At 36.2% G+C, this 21,408-nt stretch overlaps 1 pseudogene; it reads right to left on the bottom strand.

Moving 5' to 3' along the window:
* Positions 1-3,594: 3,594 nt before the first annotated feature.
* LOC116621847 lies at positions 3,595-19,806 on the bottom strand (annotated as a pseudogene).
* Positions 19,807-21,408: the final 1,602 nt, after the last annotated feature.

Genomic DNA, 21,408 nt, shown 5'->3' with positions numbered 1-21,408 from the left:
ATCCCAATTATTCTAATGTTGTTTTGTCTTATGGTATCGTTTATCTCTCGAATTCTGCTCTCGTGATCCAGTAGTCATTTAGCTCTCTTTTTTCTCAGCTTCTTTGTTTTCCATCATTTGATCCTCTATATCACTAATTCTTTCTTTTGCCTCATTTATCCTAGCAGTTAGCACCCCCAAATTTGATTGCACCTCATTAATTGCCTTTTTGATTTCTACTTGGTTTGATTTTATTTCTTTTACTTCTCCAGAAAGTGTTTCTCTAATAACTCCATGCTTTTTTCAAGCCCAGCTAGTATCTTTAAATTGATGATTCTGAACTCCAGATCCGACATCGTACTAATGTCTGTATTGAGTAGGTCCCTGGCAGTCGGTACTACCTCTTGTTCTTTTTGTTGAGGTGATTTTTTCTGTCTTTTCATTTTGTCCAGAGGAGAACAGATTAATGAGAGAACAATATGCTAGCAGGGTAACAACGTCCCCAGAAAATATACTCTAAACAAATCAGAAAAGACCTGAAGCAGGGGGAAAAGAAAGGGAAAGAGAGAAAAAAGAAAAAGAAAAAAAAAGAAAAAGAAAGAGATAAAGATAAAAAGAAACAAAAACAGAACAAAACAAACAAACAAAAAGATTATGATCAAATGTGATCAGGCTGGTACATAGATTAGTGCCACACACTAGATTTTGGGTGTATTTTGGTCTGTTAGAAGAAAGTGCCTCCCAAAATTTTAAAGAAAGAAAAACTTATATATGTACAAAAATAAGGGTTGATATGATGAATGGATGGAATATGACTGTAAAGATGAAAATTATAAAAAATTTTATAAAAGGAATTGATAAGAAGTTGTTTGAAAAAAGAAAGAAGAGGATTTAAAAAAAAGAAAAAAAAAGGGAGAGAATGTGATCAGGCAGGGGAGTAGAAAAAAACCATACACTAGAGATTTAGGGTATATTTTGATCTGTTAGAAGAAACTATTCAAAATTTTAAAGAGAGAACAACTTATATATATATGCCAATAATAAGGGTAACTACTATGAAGGGATAGAATATGTCTCTAAAAATGAAAAATAAAAATGTTTTTTAAAAAAGGGATTGATAAGATGTTGGTTGAAAAAGGGAAAAAGAAAAATTCAAAAAAAAAAAGACAGTTTAAAAAAAAGACAGTTAAAAAAATTAACTTTGAAAGACTACAGAATCATGGTAAAAAAGCCATGGATTCTATGTGCAGTATTCCCCTAGAGCTGGAGTTCTGCAGTTCTCATTGATCGGTAAACATGGTCTTGGCTGGCTGTTCTCGCTGATCTTCTGGGGGAGGGGCCTGTTGCCGTGGTTCCCAAATGTCTTTGCCGGAGGCAGAATTGCCCTGCCCTTGCCCAGTCCGGGCTAAGTAATCTGCTCGGGTTTGCTCTCCGGAGCTTTTGTTCCCTGCAAGCTTTCCGTACAGCTTTGGAGGCGGAGAGTGAAAATGGCGGCCTCCCAATCTCCGCCCCAGAGGACCCGAGAACTTGGGCCCCGCTCCTCAGTGCGCCCCCAGAGAAAAGCAGTCAGTCCCTCCCGTCTCCCCGGTCTCCGGCCCCACTCCGTGCTCACCTGGCCTGTGACCGCGCGTTTCTATCTCTGGCGCCCGACCCCGTGTGGAGTCTCCAAACCCAGCAGATCCCTGTGGTGCACTCTTGTGCCTCTCCTCCCGGGGGAGGAAGGTGAGTCTCCCCGGATCTGGTGCTTGTTGGGTCCCTGCTGGAGGAGCAGTGGCCCGACTGTGCCCCGGATCATGGTTTATGACACCCCCGAGCTGAGAGCCCGCTCCTCAGCTCTGTCTCTGCAGCCGGCTTCCCCGCTCTGATACCTGGGAGCTCTGCCGCACTCAGGCACCCCCGGTCTTTCTGTGACCCTGAGGATCCTGAGACCACACTGTCCCACGAGGGTTCCACCCCCCGCTTAGCCACCAGAGTGAGGTCCCTCAGCGGAGCGGACTGCTAAAAGTTCCGATTTTGTGCTCCGCGGCTCTATCACTTGCCAGAAGCGGCCGACGGAGGCCCCTCCCCCACCTTCTATCCTCCTGAATATCGCCTCAGGTTCACTTCTCCACACGTCCAACCTTCCAGAAAGTGGTCACTTTTCTGTTCCTTTACTCTAATTTCTATTATTTCCTTCTTTCTGCTGGCTTTGAATGTGGCTTTCTCTTCTTTTTTTACCTACTTAAGGTATAAGGTTAGGTTACTGACTTGGGATCTTTATTTTTTTTAAAGATTTTATTTATTTATTTGACAGAGAGAGACACAGCAGGAGAGGGAACACAAGCAGGACGAGTAGGAGAGGGAGAAGCAGGCTTTCTGCTGAGCAGAGAGCCTGATGCGTGGCTCGATCCTAGGGCCCTGGGATCATGACCTGAGCTAAAGGCAGACGCTTAATGACTGAGCCACCCAGGCGCCCTGGGATCTTCATTTTTGATATAGGTATCACTGTTAAAAATTCCTGCAAACACAATTATCATTTTGGTATGTTGTCTTTTCATTTTATTCATCTCAAATTATTTTCTGATTTTGCTTGTAATTTCTTCTTAGACCATTTGGTTATTTAAGAGTGTGTTATTTAATTTACACATATTTGCAAATATTCCAGTGTTCCTACTGCTATTGATTTCTAGTTTCATTCCATTGTGGTAGGAGAAGATACTTGGTATGATTTCAGTATTTTAAAATGCATTGAGACTTGTTTTTGCAGCCTTAAATGGTCTATTCTGGAGAATGTTCCATGTGTACTTGAGGAAAACATGTATTTCAGTGTTGGTAGGAGGAGTGTTCTGTATATGTCTGTTAGGCCCAATTGGTCTATAGTGTTGTTCAAGTCATCTGTTTCATTATTTATCTTCTGTTGAGCTGTTCTATTCATTATTGAAAGTGGGGTATCAAAGTCTCCTACTATTATAGAACTGTTTCTACAATTCTGTCAGTTTTTGCTTCATATATTTTATGGTTCTGTTTTTAGATGTAAATATATTTATAATTGATGCATTTCCTTGATATATTGACCCTGTTATCAATCTATAATATCCTTCTTCATCTCATAACAATTTTTAACTTAAAGTCTATTTTGTCTGATATTAGTATAGCAACACCAGATCTCTTTTTGATACTATTTGCATGGATATCTATTTTCCATCCTTTCTTTTTCAAACTATTTGTATCTTTGGATCTAAGGTGAAACTCTTACAGACATCATATAGTTGAATCATTTTTTAAAATCCCTTCTACCAAGCTCTGACTTTTAACTGGAGTCTTTAATCATTTAAATTTAAAGTAATTACTGATAAGTAAGGATTTACATCTGCCATTTGTAATTTGTTTTCTATAATGCCATACCTTTTACGTTTTTAAATTTTTCATTAAAACCTTGTTTTATGATTTTTTTTCTTGTGTAGCATTTTTATTACTGCCTTTTTTCTTTTTCTGTATATCTTAAAACTTTTTTTTCTTCATGGTTACCCTAGGGATTACAACTAACATCTTTATTTTTGTGTTGTGTGCTGCATTATCTTCTTCTTCTTATTATTATTATTATTTTCAGTTAGCTGCATTATCTTTAAGTAGAAGGGCTTCCAATCATGTCACCTACAGACCATTTTACCCACTGCTCTGTTTGGCCATAAGTTTCTTGGCTCTCTCTTCAGCAATGATGAGGTGGATATCCTTTCCATGGAGATGAGAAATCCATGGTTTTTTGCCTTTGCCAGTAACAAAAATGTTGGAGAGCCAGGTGGCAAAGCTGTTGCCATTGGCATCTTTCACATGACCTACATCAAAAGAACCAGAGAGTGTCTCTGTTGGTGATCACACCAATTTTTCCCAGATTAGCACCTCTAGTCACCATACAGAGATTACCAGTGTCAAAATTGATCAAGTCAGTAATCTTTACACTCTTAAAATCAATCTGAATGGTGTCATTAACCTTGATGAGGGGATCAGGATAGCAGATGGTATGAACATCATGGGTCATCAGATAAGGGATTTCTTTTGTCCCCAGAAAGGTCTTTCTCACTTTGCACAACTTATACTTTGCCTCCTCAGGTGTAATATGATGAGCAGCTAAGTGACCTTTGGTGTCATAGATGAGGTGAGAATTCTCTATAGTCTTGTCAATGCTGGTGACATTCATAAAACCACCAGTGTGGGTTATATTAGTTCTGACCCTGCCATTAATCTCTTGATAAAATACTGCAAACAGATCTTTATTTCATCTTCTGTTAGGGCATACTTAAGTCTGTTCCTTAGGAAAAATGATGAGAGAGAGACATTCTCTCAGCTTATGGGAACCAGTAAATGGATTAGGGACAAACACACTGGTCAGTTTATCCAATGTACATGCTTTGGAGCTTTTTAACTTGGTGAAGCCTCAAAAGTTCATTTTTGCTTTTGTTTCTCTTGTCTTTGGAGGCATGTGTAGCAAGAAGTTGCTGTGGCCAAGGTCAAAGAGGTTGCTTCCTGCATTCCCCTCTAGAATTTTGATGGATTCCTGTCTCACATTTAGGTTTTTCATCCATTTTGAGTTTATTTTTGTGTATGGTTGAAGAAAGTGGTCAGTTTCATTCTTCTGCACATGGCTGTCTAATTTTCCCAAGACCATTTGTTGATGAGACTGTCTTTTTTCCATTCGATATTCTTTCCTGCTTTGTTGGAGATTAGTTGACAATAGAGTTGAGGGTCCATTTCTGTTCCATTGATCTATATGTCTGTTTTTATGCCAGTACCATACTGTCTTGATTACAGCTTTGTAATAGAGGTTGAAATCCAGAATTGTGATGCCACCAGTTTTTTTTTTTTTTTTAACATTCCTTTGGTATTTGGGGTCTTTTCTTATTCCATACAAATTTTAGGGTTGTTTATTCCAGCTCTGTGAAAAATCTTGATGGTATTTTGATAAGGATTGCACTGAATGTGTAGATTGCTTTGGGTAGCATAGACATTTTAACAATATTTGTTCTTCCGATCCATGAGACTGGAATGTTTTTCCATTTCTTTGTGTCTTCCTCAATTTCTTTCATGAGTATTCTGTAGTTTCCTGAGTACAGATCCTTTGCCTCTTTGGTTAGATTTATTCCAAGGTATCTTATGATTTTTGGTGTAATTGTAAATGGGATCAATTTTTGATTTCTCTTTCTTCTCCGTCATTGTTAGTGAATAGAAATGCAACAGACTTCTGTGCATTGATTTTATATCCTGTGACTTTGCTGAATTCCTGTGTCAGTTGTAGCAAATTTTTGGTGGAGTCTTTTGGGTTTTCTACATAGAGTATCATGTTATCTGTGAAGAGTGAAAGTTTTACTTCTTATATGCTGATTTGAATGCCTTTTATTTCTTTTTGTTGTCTGATTGCTGAGACTAGGACTTCTAGTACTATGTTGAACAATAGTGGTAGAAGTGGACATCCCTGTTGTGTTCCTGACCTTAGGAGAAAAGCTCTCAGTCGTTCCCCATCGAGAATGATATTTGCTGTGGGCTTTCCATAGATGGTTTTTATGATATTGAGGAATGTTCCCTCTATCTCTACACTCTGAAAAGTTGTAATCAGGAAAAGATACTGTATTTTGTCAAAGGCTTTTTCTGCATCAATTGAGAGGATCCTATGGTTCTTTTCCTTTCTTTTATTAATGTGGTGTATGACTTTGATTGATTTGCAGATGTTGAACCACCATTGAAGCCCAGAAATAAATCCCACTTGGTCGTGGTGGATGATCCTTTTAATGTACTCTTGGATCTGATTAGCTAGTGTCTTGGTGAGAATTTTTGCATTCATGTTCATCGGGCATATTGGTCTGTCATTCTCCTTTTTAGTGGGTCTTTGTCTGGTTTTGGGATCAAGGTAATGCTGGCCTCATAGAATGAGTTTGGAAGTTTTCCTTCCATTTCTATTTTCTGAAACAGTTTCAGAAGAATAGGTATTAATTCTTTGAATGTTTGGTAGAATTCTGCTGGGAAGCCATCTGACCCTGGACTTTTTTTGGTGGAAAATTTTTGATTACTGATTCAATTTCTTTGCTGGTCATGGGACCTGTTCAGGTTTTCTATTTCTTCCTGTTTTGGCAGTTTATATGTTTCTAGGAATGCATCCATTTCTTCCAGATTGCCTAATTTGTTGGCACATAGTTGCTCATATAATTGTTTGTATCTCTTTGGTGTTGGTTGTGATCTCTCCTCTTTCATTTATGATTTTATTTATTTGGGTCCTTTCTTTTTTATTTTTCTTTTCCTTTTTTTTTTTTTTTTAAAGATTTTATTTATTTATTTGACAGAGCGAGAGAACACAAGCAGGGGGAACAGTTGAGGGAGAGGGAGAAGCAGGTTCCCCGCCAAGCAGGAAGCCCGATGTGGGGCTCAATCCCAGGACCCTGGGATCATGACCTGAGCTGAAGGTAGACATTTAACCATCTGAGCCACCCAAGCGCCCCAGTCCTTTCTCTTTTCTTTTTGGTCAGTCTGGCTAGGGGTTTATCAATCTTATTAATTCTTTCAAAGAACCAGCTCCTAGTTTCATTGATCTGTTCTACTGTTTTTTTTTTTTTCTATATCATTGGTTTCTGCTCTAATATTTATTATTTCTCTTCTCCTGCTGGATTTAGGCTTTATTTGCTGTTCCTTTTCCAGCTCCTTTAGGTTTAATGTTAGGTTGTGTATTTGAGACTTTTCTTGTTTCTTTAGAAAGGCTTGTATTGCTATATACTCCCCTCTTAGGACTGCCTTTGCTGCATCCCAAAGATTTTGGACTGTCATGTTTTCATTTTCATTTGCTTACATGTATTTTTTAAGTTCTTTAATTTTCTGGTTGACCCATTCATTCTTTAGTAGGATGTTCTTTAACCTCCACGTATTTGTGGTCCTTCCCAATTTTTTTTGTAGTTGACTTCAAGTTTTAAAGCATTTTGGTCTGAAAATATGCGGGAATAATATCAAACTTTTTTACCAGTTGAGGGCTGATTTGTGACCTAGTATGTGATCTATTCTGGAGAATGTTCCATGTGCACTCGAAAGGAATGTGTATTCTTATGCTTTAGGATGAAATACTCTGAATGTATCTGTTAAGTCCATCTAGTCCAGTGTGTCATTCAATGCCATCGTTTCCTTGTTGATCTACTTAGATGATCTGTCCACTGCTGTGAGTAGGGTGTTAAAGTTGCCTACTATTATTGTATTATTATCAATGAGTCTTTAATATCGTTATTAAGTGGTTTATATAATTGGCTGTTCCCAAGTTAGGGGCATAAATATTTACAATTGTTAGCTCATCTTGTTGGATAGACCCTTTTATTATGATATAGTGTCCTTCTTCATCTCTTATTACAGTTTTTGGTTTAAAATCCAGTTTGTTTGACATGCCGATTGCTACTCCAGCTTTCTTTTGATGTCCATTTGCATGATAAATGGTTCTCCACCCCCTCACTTTCAATCTTCCAGTACTATGTTAAATAACAGTGGTGAGTGTGGATATCCCTGTCTTGTTCCTGATCATAGAGGAAAAGCTCTCAGTTTTCCCTATTGTGGATGATATTAGTTGTGGGCTTTTATATGTGACCTTTATTATGCTGAGGTACGTTTCATCTCAACCTACATTGTTAAGAGTTTTTATCATGAATAGATGTAATTTGTCAAATCCTTTTTGTTCATCTATTGAAATGACCATTTTTTTTATCCTTTCTCTTATTGTTGTGATGTATCATGTTGGTTGATTTGCGAATATTGGACCCACCCTGGCAACCCAGGAATAAATCCTACTTGATTATGGTGAATGCTTCTTTAATATGAAGTTGGATTCTGTTTTTCTAGTATTTTATTGAGAACATTTGCATCCATGTTCATGAGGGATATTGACCTGTAGTTCTCTTTTATAGTGGAACCTTTGTCTGGTTTCAGTATCAGGGTAATGCTGGCCTAATATAGTGAATTTCAAAGTTTTCCTTCCTGTTCTATTTTTTGGAATAGTTTTATAAGAATAGGGGTGCCTGGGTGGCTCAGTCGTTAAGCGTCTGCCTTTGGCTCGGGTTGTGACCCCAGGGTCCTGGGATCGAGCCCCACATCGGGCTCTCTGCTCAGCAGGAAGCCTGCTTCTCCCTCTCCCACTCCCCCTGCTTGTGCTCCCTCTCTCGCTGTGTCTCTCTCTCTGTCAAATAAATAAATAAATAAAATCCTTAAAAAAAAAAAGGATAGATAATAACTCCTCTTTAAATGTTTGTTAGAATTCACCTGTGAAACCATCTGGCCCTGGACTTTTATTTGCTGGGAGTTTCTTGATTACTGATTCAATTTCTTTTTTGATTACTGATTCAATTGGTCTATTCAAGTTTTCTATTTTTTCCTGTTTTGGTTTTGGTAGTTTGTATGCATTTCAGAATTTATCCATTTCTTCATGGTTGTCCAATTTGTTGACCTAGAGTTTTGCATAATATTCTCTTATAATTGTTTGTATTTCTGCGGTGTTGGTTATTTCTCTTCACATTTTTGATTTTATTTATTTGAGTCTTTTCTTTTTTTCTTGATAATTCTAGCTAAAGTTTCATTGATTTTATTGATTTTTTTCAAAGAACCAGCTCCTGGTTTCATTGATCTGTTTTATTGTTTTTTAGTTTCTATATCAATTATTTCTGCTTTAATCCTTATTATTTCCTTCCTTTTGCTTGTTATACGTTTTGTTTGTTGTTCTTTTTCTAGCTCTTTTAGGTGAAATGTTAGGTTGTTTATTTTAGATTTTTCTTGCTTTGGGAGTTAGGCCTGTATTATTATGAACTTCCTTCATAGATCAGCTTTTGCTTTATCCCAATATTTTGGACTGTTTTATTTTCATTTTCATTTGTGTCCATGTACTTTTAAAATTTCTTCTTTTGGGGCGCCTGGGTGGCTCGGTTGGTTGAGTGTCTGCCTTCGGCTCAGGTCATGATCCCAGGGTCCTGGGATCGAGCCCCGCATTGGGCTCCCTGCTTGGCAGGAAGCCTGCTTCTCCCTCTCCCACTCCCCCTGCTTGTGTTCCCTCTCTCGCTGTCTCTCTCTCTGTCAAATAAATAAATAAAATCTTTAAAAAAAATTTCTTCTTTTATCCTGTTGACTTATTCATTGTTTGGTAGCATGTTATTTATTATTTATTTATTATTTATTTATTTATTTATTTATTTTATAAAGTAATTTTTAAAATCATTTTTGTAAGGTTTTATTTATTTATTTGACAGAGAGATAGCGAGAGCAGGAACACCAGCAGGGGGAGTGGGTGAGGGAGAAGCAGGCTTCCCGCTGAGCAGGGAGCCCGATGCGGGGCTTGATCCCAGGACCCTGGGATCATGACCTGAGCCAAAGGCAGATGCTTAAGGACTGGGGACCCAGGTGCCCCAGGTAGCATGTTATTTAATTTCCATGTATTTTTGGTCTTTCCAGAATTTTTTCCCTGTAATGTGATTGACTTCAGTTTCATAACATTATGGTCTGAAAAAGTTTATGATATGTCTTTGATTTTCTTGAGTCTGTTGAGATTTATTTTGTGGCCTACTATGTGATGCATTCTGGAGAATGTTCCATGTGCACTTGAAATGAATGTGTATTCTGCTGTTTTCGGATGGATTGTTTTTAATGTATCTGTTAAATCCACTGTTCCAGTCTGTCATTCAAAGCCATTATTTCCTTGTTTATTTTCTGTTTAGATGATCTGTCAATTGATGTAAGCAGGGTGTTAAAGTTTCTATTAACACTGTAATATTATCAATTAGTTCCTTTATGATTTTTATTTACTGTTTATGTGTTTGGGTATTCCTATGTTGGGTGCATAAATATTTGCCAATGTTGTATCTTGTTGGATTGTCCCTGTTGTTATTATATATTGTCCTTTTGTCTCTTATTACTGTCTTTGTTTTAAGGTTTATCTTGTGTGATGTAAATATTGCTACTCCAGCCTTCTTTTGACATCCATTTATACGATCGATGTTTCTCCATACCCTCACTTCCAAACTGCAGGTGACTGTATGTCTAAAATAAGTCTCTTTTAGGCAGCATATAGGTGAGTTTTTTTTTTTAAATCAATTTTGTCACCTTATGTCTTTTCATTAGAGTGTTTAGTCCATTTACATTCGAAGTAATTTTTGATTGATATGATTTATTGTCATTTTATTATTAGCTTTGTGATTGTTTCTGAAAATTTTCTCTGAGCCTTTCTTGTCTTTCTCTCTTTTGACTTTCTTTAGTGATATATTTGGATTTTTCTCTTTATCCTTTGCATATTTATCAGTGGCTTTTGATATATGGTTACCATTAGGTTTGTATATAACCTCTTCTGCATATAGCTCTTTATATTAAATTGATGGTTGTTTAAGTTGGAACCATTTCTTTAGTCCTCTCCTCCCCAAATTTTAGGTATATGTTATTATATAATATATCCTTTTATTTTGTGAGTTCCTTAAGTGTTTTTTTTACAGAAATACTCATTTTTACTGTGTTTGTGTTTCCTACCTTTGTACTGTCACTTTTGTTCTCTCCTTTCTACTCAAATAGTCTCCTTTAATATTTCTTGCAGGGATGGTTTAGTGGTCATGAACTCCTTTAGTTTTTGTTTGTCTGAGAAACTTTATCTCTTTTTCTATTCTGAATGTTAGCCTTACTGGATAGAATATTTTTGGCAGCAATTTTTCCCACTCAGCACTTTGAATATATCATGTTACTTCATTCTGGCTTGGAAACTTTCTGCTGAGAATTCTCCCCCTTCCCTTATGGGTGTTCTTTTGTAACTTACTGTCTTCTTTTGTCTTCTTGCATTTAAAATTATTTCTTTATCACTATATTTTGACAATCTAATTAGTATATGTCTTGGTGTGCATTTGTTTTTGTTGATCTTACTGGATCTGGATGTGTGTTTCTTTCCCCAGATTAAGGAAGTTTTGAGCTATTATTTCTTCAAATAAATTTTCTACCCCCTCTTCTCTCTCTTATTGTTCTCTGAGTCCTATAATACTAATGTTATTTCATTTGATGGAGTCACTGAATTCCCTACATCTATTCTCATTTCACATAATTTTTTTCTTTCTTTTTTGTTCAGCTTGATTAATTCCATTACTCGTCTTCTAGGTCACTATTTCATATTTCATTCCTCTGCTTCTTCTTGCCTGCTGTTCATTCCATCAAGTGTGTTCCTCATTTCATTTATTGAGCCCTTTATCTCTGCTGTGTTTTTCTTATCTATATGTTAAGTGTCTCACTCATGTCTTCCACTCTTTTCTCAAGTCCAGTGAGTATCTTTATGATCATTACTTTGAATACTCCATGAGGCATGTTACTTGTGTCTGTTTTGCTTAGATCTCTAACGATTGCCTTGCCCTGTTCTTTCATTTGGGATAAAATTCTCTGTTTTCTCATTTTGTCTACGTTTCTGTGTCCATTTTCATTTGTTAGGAAAGTCAGCTATGTCTCCTGTTCTTGCATGTAATGGCCTTATGTATAAGAGGTTCTGTAGTTCCTTGTTGTGTGCTGTTTCCTATTCCACAGGGCCTGGCACTTCAGGAAGTATCTTTCAGTGTGTGCTGTGTGTGCTCTGATGTTTTGTTTTTGCTGCTTTATCCTTCAGGCCAATAGTCTGCAGAAGCTCTCCTTGCCTGTTGTGGCCAGTGTTTGGTCACTGGCTTCAATGTAGTATGTTGTAACTAGATGTGTTCTGGTCTGCTTGTGAAATAAGACCTGTCACTGCTGTCCCTGGAACTGAGGTCTTGCAAAACTCCCAGGTAAGGAGGTATGGTGTTGGCAGTGATTTGGGCTAGTCTTCTGGGGGTGTACTATGCTGGGACTGAGGCAACGTGACTGGGAGGGTGGTTCTATGGTGTGCTGGGGGAGTAGGGCTTGGTGTGAGCAAGTTAGGTAGCAAGTGTTGGCACTGCCCTGGTTCCCACAGGTGCCTCTGTGTTCATGCTGAAGGGAAGGAAAATGGTACTGACCAGTTCCCTTGTTCCTGGAGGGGGTCTCTTTGTGAACATTTTAGCACTGGGATGTGCTCTGAGATGAGGTAATAACCTCTCTACTCTGTGCCCAAGGTGTTCTTCTGATCACCGTTTCCACACTGTATGTTCCCTGGCTCTTTGCCCTGCTTTCTCTCCAAGAGCAGCCCCAATGTCCTCTGAGCTCTCCCAGAGCCAAACATACTGACCTTTAAAACTCCAGGCTTTAAACCCTGATGGTTGCAAGAATTCATGAAATCCAGCCCCTCTTGATTTCCAAGAAAATTGTCAGGGAATTTGTTTTCTCCCTATGCTCCTCTGTATTAGTTTGTCTCTCACCCTTCTCCATAACTGTGACTTCCTCCCCACTGTAGTGATTCCATTTCTCTCTTCTGACTTTCATTAGTGATAGAGAGTGAGTCTCCACACTTACTATCTTCTTCAACATGGCCTCTTCCTTACCTTTAGCCGTGGAGTTTGTTCTGCCAATCTTTAGGTCAATTTCTTGAGTATTTAGGGTGATTTGATAGTTACCTAGTTGTATTTGTGGGACAAGGTGAATCTAGGGTCCTCCTTTTCACTGCCATCCTCTAACTCCCACTCACTATTGTCACAAATTATATCTTTATACATTGTGTATTCATTAACATAGATTTGTAATTATTTTTAATGCATTCATTATTTAAATATTATTGGAAATAAAGAGGATTCACAAACCAAAATTGCAACAATACCAGTTTTTGTATTTATCTATTTTTGTTACCTTACTGTTCTTTATTTTGTCAGATGACTGAGTTATTGTCTAGTATTGTTTTATTTCTATCTGCAAGAGTTCCTTTCATATTTGTTGTAGGGAAGGTATGCTAGCAATAAGTTCTCTCACTTTTTGTTTATCTGGGAATATCTTCATTTCTCCATCATTTTTATTTATTTATTTTTATTTATTTATTTATTTATTTTTTAAAGATTTTTTATTTATTTGATAGAGAGAGACACAGTGAGAGAGGGAACACAAGCAAGGGGAGTGAAAGAGGGAGAAGCAGGCTCCCCGCCGAGCAGGGAGCCCGATGCGGGGCTCGATCCCAGGACTCCGGGATCATGACCCGAGCCGAAGGCAGACGCTTAACGACTGAGCCACCCAGGCGCCCCTCTCTCCATCATTTTTAAAGGATGGATTGCTAGGTAGAAATTTCTTGGTTGACAGTTTTTTTTTTCTTTCAGTACATTATATATGTCCTGTCACTGCCTTGTAGCTTCCATAGTTCCTGGAAGGAAATTTGCTGATAATCTTATTGAGCATCTCTTGTACAAATTAAATTTCTTCTTTCACTTCTTTTATGATTGTTTCTTTGTCTTTGTCTTTTGACAAAATGACTACTGTGTCTAGATATAGATCTCTTTGTGTTTGTCCTACTTGAAGTTTGTTGAGCTTCTTGGATGTGTTTATTAATATCTTTAATCAGATTTGTGATATTTTGGCCATTATTTTTTTTAGATTTTTAAAAATCCCTTTTCTCTCTCTTCTTCTGGGACTCCTATTATGTGTATATTGATGTATTTTAGGGTATCCCACAGGTTCTGTTTATTTTTCTGTATTTTCTCTTTTGTTCCTCAGATTGGATAATCTCAATTGACCTATCATTAAGTTCTCTGATTCTTTCTTCAGCCTGCTCAAATCTGCTGTTGAACCCCTATGGTAAATTTTTTATTTCAGTTACACTTCTTAGTTCCAGAATTTCTATTTGGCTCCTTTTTGAATCTTTTCATTGATATTTTCTATTTGGTGAGACATCATTCTCCCTGTTTCATTTGGTTCTTTGAATATATTGAAGACAGTTGATTTAAAAACTTTTTCATGTGGGGCCAATGTCTGGGCTTCCTTAGAGATAATTTTTATTCATTTATTTTTTTTCCTGACTGGTTCATACCTTCTTGTTTCTCTTTGTTCCATATAATTTTTTTTTGTTGTTAAAAAATGGACAGTTCAAATATTATAATATGGCAACTCTGAAAATCATATTATGGAAGTCAGATTCTCCTCTCTCGCTGGGGTTTATTGTTGCTACTCGTTGTGTGTTGTTTATTTAGTGGTTTTTTTGTAAGCTCTTTGTTTAAAGTCTGTATTCTTTGTGGTGTTTAGGCACTGAAGTTAGTATTCCATTATCTTAGTGGACAACTATTTTTTTAAAAGATTTATTTATTTATTTTAGAGAAAGCACAAGAGAGAGTGAGTGGGGGGACAAGCAGAGGGAGAGGGAGAGAGAAAATCCTGAAGCAGACTCCCTGCTGAGTGCAGAGCCCAAAGCGGGGCTTGATATCAGGACCTTGAGATCACAACCTGAGCTGAAATGAAGAGTCAGCCACTTAACCAACTGAGCCACTGAGGTGTCCCAGTGGTCAACTGTTTTTTTAAAAAAATTTTTTTAGGGGGCGCCTGGGTGGCTCAGTCATTAAGCATCTGCCTTAGGCTCAGGTCATGATCCCAGGGTTCTGGGATCAAGTCCTGCATTGGGCTCCCTGCTCAGTGGGAAGCCTGCTTCTCCCTCTCCCATTCCCCCTGCTTGTGTTCCTGCTCTCACTATCTCTCTCTGTCAAATAAATGGATGAAATCTTAAAAAAAATTTTTTTTTTAATGTTTGGAGCCAAGAAAAAAAAGAGAAAATGAAAAAAAATACTTTGCTATTCTTTGAAGATTGGTTCTGTATTGGAATACTCTTTCAGTGCTTAGCCCGGATATTTACAACTCTACTTTAGCATTTATTTCCTGTTTGCACCAAATCTAAAGGTGAGCCATAGTTGAAAGCTTAGGCTCTTCTCAGGTCTTTTCTGAACAGGTATTCAGCCCTAGGTATGAATGTCACATTCTTCTCCACTTCAGCTTTAGTGAGAAATAACGACATACTTCATTGTATAATTTTAAGGCATACAACATGACGGTTTGATTTACATATATTGTGAAATTAGTACCACAGTAGTTTCGGCTAACATCCATCTTTTCATATAGATACAATAAAAAGAAAAGAAAGAATTAAAAAAAAGAAAAAATGTTTTACTTGTGATGAGAACTCTTAGGACTTACTCTCTTAACACTTTCCTATACAGTTGACCCTTGAACAACATGGGTTTGAACAGCATAGGTCCACTTGCATGTAGATTTTTCTTTTGATAAATACAGTAGACTTCTATAAATGTGTTTTCTTTTCCTTATGATTTTCTTAAATACTATCTTATTGTCTCTAGTTTACTTTTTTAAATGTTAATAACAACTTTATTTGTAATAATAAAAAATCGGAAACAACCCAAATGCCAATTAGCATGTGAATGGTTAAATTAACTGTGATGTATCCATATAATAGAATACTATTCAGCAATGAAAAGTGATGAGCTATTAATATACCCAACAATATTGATGAATCTCAAAATAGTGCTAACTGATAAAATAAACTGGAACCAAAAACATACATATTATTCAATTTTTATAAAATTTAAGTAAATTCAAACTAACTTATAGTATTGTAAAGTGTAACAATGATTTTTAAGGTCCAAGGAGCAGGGAAGAGAGGAAGAGAAGAGAAACAAAAGAGCATGAGGAAACTTTGGGAGGATGGAAATGTTCATTATTTTGATTTTGGAATGATTTCACAGATGTGTGTGCATGTGTCAAAATTATCAAATTATCTATTTTATATAAATGCAGTTATTGTATGTTAATTTCCTCAAAAAAACCTATTAAAATAAAAACATATATAATATTTCACTTATATCAATGATATGGTAGATTAACAGCTACTCCACATCCTCTCCAACATATTGTTAGGTTTTTAAATTTTAAGTATTCTCGTTCTAAAGTTTTATTTTAATTTCCCTGCAAAATAATATTTAGCACGTGTTCCTATGCTTATTGTCCTATGCTTATCTTTTTTGAGCTGCCTGTTTATTATTGACACTCACTAGCTAAAGATCATCTAGTTTACTTTAATGTAAGAGTACAGTATGTAATACATATACAAAATACGTGTTAATCTACTATTTATGTTATTGGTAAGGCTTCCAGTCAACATTAGGCTGTTAATAGTTAAAATTTTGGGGAGTCAAATGTTATATGCAGCTTTTTGACTGCACAGAGGGTGGCACTCCTAACTCCCACATTGTTCAAGTGTTAACCATAAAGCATACAACAGTGTTATCTACAGTCATCTGGTTGTAAATTATATCCCTAGTACTTATTTATCTTATAACTGGAATTTTGTACCTTTTAATCACCTTCCTCCGATTTTTGCTCCCTGATAACACAAGTCTGATCTCTTTTCCTATAAGTTTTTTTTTTTTTTTAGATTCCACATATAAGTAAGATAGTATAGTATTAGTCTTTCTCTGTCTGACTTATTTCTCTAAGCATAATGCTTTTAAGGGCCATCCGTGTTGTCACAAATGGTAGGAATTCCTTGTATTTTTATGGCTAAATAATATTCCATTTTATATATACCACAGCTACTTTATCCATTCATCCATTGATGGACACTTAGGTGTTTCCATGTCTTGGTTATTATAAAAAATGCTGCTGTGAACATGGGGTACAGATATCTTTTTTGAGTTAGTGTTTTCATTACTTTTGAATATATTCTCAGAAGTTGAATTGCTGGATCATATGGTAGTTCTATTTTTAATTTTTTGAGGATGATCCATGCTATTTTTCATAGTGGCTATACCAATTTACAGTCACACCAAAAGTGTACAAGTGTTCCCTTTCCTCCACATCCACATTTATCTCTTCTCTTTTTGGTGATGGGTATTCTAACAGGAATGAGGTCATATCTCATTGTGGTTTTGATTTGCATTTTCCTAATGACTAGTGATGTTGAGCATCTTTTCATCTTCCTGTTGGCCTTCATATATTTTCTTTGGAGAAATGTCTATTCAGGTCCTTTGCCCATATTTAAATCGGGTTATTTGTTTTGTTGCTATTCAGTTGTATGAGTTCTTTATATGTTTTGGATATTAACCCCTTATATGATATATACTCTGCAAATATTTTTTTCCCTAGTCCATGAGTTTTCTTTTCACTTTGTTTATGGATGTGACATTCTTGATACCCCCATATACCAGTATACACTAAAGCTTTAAAAAGCCTCTTTTCCTCCCCAATTTGCCTTTCCATCATTTTCATTGCCAGGCTTTCTGATCTGTCTATTGCTTGTCCCAACTGTTTTTTCTTGGCCCAGGCTATTGTGTCCAATATTTTTGCCTTAAAATCCTTTTGACAAAAGATGACCAGGAAGCCATCCCAGTACTGATAATGCTCCAAGTCAGTGAAAACAGAGCCAAGAATTTCCAATGGTCATTAAGAAGCCACCAGATAGTTCAAAACACACAACCACAATTAAAAAAATATAAAGCCTGTATTTATCCCTCTATCAGTAGCAACCTCTGCGAGACTGTGGGCTGCTGTCTTCAGACCATGCCAGACTTGGGAGTGGGGGATGGTAAGCAAAAATTTTGAGTGCCATAGTGCTTCCCTGCAGAATACAGTAGCTTCTTTCATCATTAAAATTTCCCCTGGTTGTTCTCAGTTTTTGAATAGATTCTACAGTTCTACAAAATGTGATTCTTGCAGTTTTTTTCCAGTTTACTTATTTATTTTTTTGGAGGGGACAGAGCCCTGGAGTTCCCTACTCTGCCATATTCAGTGATGTCACTCTAACTCAAACTTTTACCATTAATGCTCAAGTTTAAACTTGAGGGTTTTTTTTTTTTTTTTTGGACTTACTCTTTTACATATTTCCACTGGTGTTGAACTAGATTACAAAAAATACTTTAAAATACCCAGGATATGAGTGTTATATGGAACTAATGAATTGTTGAACACTACATCAAAAACTAATGATGTACTATATGTTGACTAATTGAACATAATAAAAAAATACCTCAGATAACAAAAATAAAATTTCAAGATTATTACTGTAGTATTGAATTTTTCTTACTCTCAGCATCAATTACATTCCATTTTGTTGTAAATATCATAAACTACTTTTTACATGCTATAATTCTTCAATTTGTATATTTTTCTACATTCCTTTCTAGAGGGCAAGGACTATATTTTTTTCATCTTTGCATATCCAGTATCACCAAGCACAGAGTATCATACACAGCTGTGATCAATAAGCCTTTGTTGGATGAATGGATTTTATGTTACATCTTCTTAAAGAGACTATCACTCCAACACATAAAATGAATTTGAAACAAACCTCTACTGAAATATCATCTCAAAGAGACATAAAAACTAATGCTTTAAATTAGTTGCTGCTATCATATCCACTTCCTTTAATTGATTTTCTTGGATTCCCAGTGAGAAGAGTGACTCAGGACTTCTTACCTGCTTCACTCAAGGTTCACTTACTTCTAGATTGTTTATGTATTTCTAGCTCCTATTTCAGTTGTGGAATAACTTTTAAAAATGCTAAATAGCTCCTGATAAAAGTGCTTAGTAATCCTATTTTTCTTCTAGTCTTTATCTAGTTTTCTCACCTTATTTCATTATTTCTCAAGATTATCACCTTGACACTATTAAGTTTTCAGGTAGCAGCAGCGTACTCTGAAGGCAAAAGCCCATAGAAGAGAGCAGAGGCATTGGTATTAGTAATAGGGACATGGGTTCAAATTTGATTCTGGCTTTGCCATTTACTGGTGGTATTGGCTTTGCAAGGTTAATAATTAAAGTATCATTTTCTTTACCTAGAAAATAATAATTATATCTCAATTACAGTTTAACTTGAAAATTAAATAAAACGGCACATGAGAAAAGCTTGATATTAATTACTCATTTGAGAAATTATTAATTATTATTTACAATAAATTTGGCAATTAGATTAGCCTTATTTACAAGATGCCTAACTCAATTAAGGTGTTGACCAGTATAAAAAATTATTCAAATAACCTTTGAATTTTGCTATCATAAATTCTAAAACCCAGAAATCCAGTATCTAGGTGCAATACCATTACAAGGAAATAGTCTGAATACTAAAGCTCTTTTCTTTCCTTTTCAGATCATTCAGAGTATTACTCCTTTTTGGCTTTGGTTACTTAATAATTATCCACAGTGTATTCCCTTAAAACAATCCTGAAGAGTCTGACACCTATTCATATCAATTCGCTTTTATTTATTTGTTTTCCAAATTTTTAATTAAATTCTAGTTAGTTAACATATAGTGTACTATTGGTTTCATGAGTAGAATTCACGATTCACCACTTACATATAACACCCAGTGGTCATCCCAACAAGTGCCCTCCTTAAAACCCATCACCCATTTAGCCCATCCCTCCACAACCTCCATCCATCAACCCTTAGTTTGTTCTGTATCATTGAGTCTCTTAGAGTTTGCTTCCATCTCTCTTTTTTCCCTTCCCATATATTCATCTGATTTGTTTAATAAAATCCCTGTATGAGTGAAATCATATGGTATTTGTCTTCCTCTAACTGCTTATTTTGCTTAACATTATACTCTTTAGCTCCATCCACATCATTGAAAATGGCAAGGTTTCATTCTTTTTGATGGCTAAGCAATATTCCATTGTATATATGCACCACGTTTTCTTTATCCATTCATCAGTTGATGGACACTTTATGCTCTTTCCATAGTTTGGTTATTATTGATAATATTGTTATAAACATCGGGGTGCATGCACCCCTTTGAATCTGTATTTTTGTATCCCTTGGGTAAATACCTAGTAGTGCAATTGATCTGTCATAGCTTAGTTCTATTTATAACTTTTTCAGGAAGCCCATAGTATTTTCCAGAGTGGCTGCACCAGTTTGCATTTCCACCGACAGTGTAAAAGTGTTTCCCGTTCTCCACATCCTCGCCAACACCTGTTGTTTCCTGTGTTGTTAATTTTAGCCATCCTGACAGGTGTGAGGTGGTATCTAATTGTGGTTTTGATTTGTATTTCACTGATGATAGTGATGTTGAGCATCTTTTCATATGTCTGTTAGCCATCTGGAGTTCCTCTTTGGAAAAGTGTCTATTCATGTCTTCTGTCCATTTCTTAACTGGATTATTTTTTTCGGAGGGAGGGTTTAATAAGTTATTTATAGATTTTGGATACCTACCCTTTAGCTTTGTTGATTGTTTCCTTCACTGTGCAGAAGCTTTTTATCTTGATGAAGTCCCAATTGTCCATGTTTGCTTTTATTTCTCTTGCCTCCAGCAACATGTCTAGTAAGAAGTTGCTATGGCCAAGGTCAGAGAGGTTGCTGCCTGTGTTCTCTTCTAAGATTTTGTTGGTTTCCTTTCTCACATTTAGGTCTTTCATCCATTTTGAATTTATATTTGTATATGGTGTAAGAAAGTGGTCCAATTTTATTCTTCTGCATGTTGCAGTCCAGTTTTCCCAACACCATTTGCTAAGGAGACTGTCTTTTTTCCATTGGATATTCTTTTCTGCCTTGCCAAAGATTAGTTGACCATATAGTTGTGGGTCCATTTCTGGGTTCTCTATTCCATTCCATTGATCTGTGTGTCTGTATTTGTGCCAGTACCATACTGTCTTGATGACTACAGTTTTGTAATATAGCTTGAAATCTGGAATTGTGATGCCTCCAGTTTTGTTTTGCTTTTTCAGAATTGCTTTGGCTATTTGGGGTCTTTTGTGGTTCCATACAAATTTTAGGATTGTTTGTTCTAGCTATGTGAAAAATGCTGGTGGTGTTTGATGGGGATTGCTTTAAATATGTAGACTGCTTTGGGTAGTATAGACATTTTAACAATGTTCTTCCAATCCATGAACGTGGAATACTTTTCCATTTCTTTGTGTCCTCTTCAATTTCTTTCATAAGTGTACTATAGTTTGCAGAATACAGATCTTTTACTTTGTTAGATTTGCTTCTAGATATCTTATTGTTTTTTGTGCAATTGCAAATGGGATTGATTCCTTGATTTCTTTTTCTGCTGCTTCTTTATTTGTGTATAGGAATGCAACAGATTTCTGCACATTGGTTTTATATCCTGTGATTTTGCTGAATTCATATATGAGTTCTAACAATTTTTTGGTGGAGTCTTTGGGTTTTCCACATAGTGTATCAGGTCATCTGCAAATTGGCAGATTCCTTGGCAATTTGGATGCATTTTATTTATTTTTCTTGTCTGATTGCTGAGGCTAAGACTTCTAGTACTATGTTAAATAGTAACGGTGAGAGTGGACATCCTTATCTTGTTCCTGACCAGGAGTTTTTTCCCCATTGGTGATGATATTAGCTGTGGGTCTTTCATATATGGCCTTTATGATATTGAGGTATGTTCCATCTATCCCTACGCTGTATGTTAGTACATTAGTACATTATAATATTTGCTTCCATCCTCTCTGGCCTACTTTGTTGAGGATTTTTATCAGGAAAGGATGCTATATTTGTCAAATTCTTTTTCTGCATCTATTGATAGGATAATATGGTTCTTATCCTTTC

The sequence above is a fragment of the Phoca vitulina genome, unplaced genomic scaffold (assembly GCF_004348235.1).
Source record: "Phoca vitulina isolate PV1807 unplaced genomic scaffold, GSC_HSeal_1.0 scaffold51, whole genome shotgun sequence".
Lineage (NCBI taxonomy): Eukaryota > Metazoa > Chordata > Mammalia > Carnivora > Phocidae > Phoca > Phoca vitulina.
The sequence above is the reverse complement of the archived record's forward strand: the minus strand, read 5'-3'. Positions and strand labels throughout refer to the sequence as shown.